This window comes from Trichosurus vulpecula, chromosome 4 (assembly GCF_011100635.1).
Source record: "Trichosurus vulpecula isolate mTriVul1 chromosome 4, mTriVul1.pri, whole genome shotgun sequence".
In the NCBI taxonomy this organism is placed as follows: domain Eukaryota; kingdom Metazoa; phylum Chordata; class Mammalia; order Diprotodontia; family Phalangeridae; genus Trichosurus; species Trichosurus vulpecula.
Genome location: NC_050576.1, coordinates 356,348,279 through 356,349,918, shown reverse-complemented (window position 1 = coordinate 356,349,918; position 1,640 = coordinate 356,348,279). Strand labels below are relative to the sequence as shown.

At 44.0% G+C, this 1,640-nt stretch overlaps 1 pseudogene; it reads left to right on the top strand.

Annotated features, from left to right (window-relative positions):
* The first annotated feature begins 228 nt into the window (after positions 1–228).
* Positions 229–1,369, top strand: LOC118847246 (annotated as a pseudogene).
* The last annotated feature ends 271 nt before the right edge of the window (positions 1,370–1,640 follow it).

Below are 1,640 nucleotides of genomic sequence, written 5' to 3'. Positions count from 1 at the left end.
TGGGAATCAGGATTCCTGATCCAGAGACAATGGCCCTGATGGAATGGACCCTGATGGTGTCATCAAGGTGCTATGATTATTTACCCGCACTGATTTCTCATTTTGTCAACAACTTAATTCTTAAGATCCCATCTGATCTCAAAACAACTTTGTTTGCTAGTAACTGGAATGAGATTGTGGATAGCTTTGATTATATGAACCTCTCAGAATCTCTTCTTCCTGGTATATATGCCTATGGTTTTGAGAAGCCATTTGCTATTCAGCAACATGCAATTCTTCCTTGTATCAAGGATTGTGATGTGATTCCTCAAGCCCAGTGTGGCACTGGGAAGACTGCTACCATTGCCATTTCCATTTCCTAACAGACTGAATGAGACATAAAGGCCACACAGGCCTTGGTTTTGGCACCCACTAGAGAGCTAACTTAATAGATCCAAAAGGTAGCAATGGCACTGGGAGACTACATGCCATGTCTGGATTGGAGGAACAAATGTTAGGTCTGAGGTTCAGAAGTTGCAGATAGAAGCTCCCCACATCATTGTTGGCATTCCAGGCCATGTCTTTGACATGCCTAGCCAGTGATAGTTATCTCCCAAATACATCAAGATGTTTGTTCTGGATGAAGCAGATGAAATGTTGAGTTGCAGTTTTAAGGACCAGATCTATGACATATTCCAGAAACTCAGTGGCAATACTCAGGTGGTATTCTTGTCAGCCACCATGCCCTCAGAGATGCTAGAAGTGACCAAGAAGTTTATGAGGGATCCTATCAGGATTTTAGTCAAGAAGGAGGAGTTGACATTGGAAGGCATTCATCAGTTTTACATATACGCGGAACGAGAGAAGTGGAAGCTAGATACCTTGTGTAATCTGTATGAAACACCAGCTATTACTCAAGCTATAATCTTCATCAATGGTGGATTGGCTCACTGAGAAAATGCATGCTTGTGACTTTACTGTCTCTGCAATGCATGGAGACATGGACCAAAAAGAACGTGATGTATTCATGAGGGAGTTTCGCTCAGGTTCCAGTTGGGTGCTTATTACCACTGACCTGTTGGCTAGAGGCATTGATGTTCAGCAAGTGTCTTTGGTTACTAATTATGACCTTCCCACCTATTGGAAGAATTATATTCATAGAATTGGCCATGGTGGGTTCTTGGGCCATAAAGACATGGCCATCAACATGGTGACAGAGGAAGACAAAAGGATTCTTCAAGACATTGAGACTTTCTACAATACCTCCATTGAGGATATGCCTCTCAATGTGGCTGACTTCATCTCAGGGGCTTCCCCACCTGATTTAACCCAGGGCTCTGCTCTCTGGGATCGGGGGAGGGGGAGCTGGCTGGGGGTGGGGAACAAGTGATAGATAACTTTGTCCTTTTTTCCTTTTTTTTTGACTTTGAATAAATGTCATTTTTTGAGGCAAGAGTAACTGCGAACCTCAGACACCCTTTTCTCTAGGGCAGGTTTATGCCCTTGGTGCCGTTACTTCCCGCAACTTCTTCCCCTTACTCCAAAACACTAATTCAGCCCTTCATTGTTTTAAGCCAGTTTGTCCTCCTTCCCAGCAACCAAATACTGCCTCTCCCCAACTGCCCCACCAAAAGATAGTTGAGAGGCCATGACTGGCCACT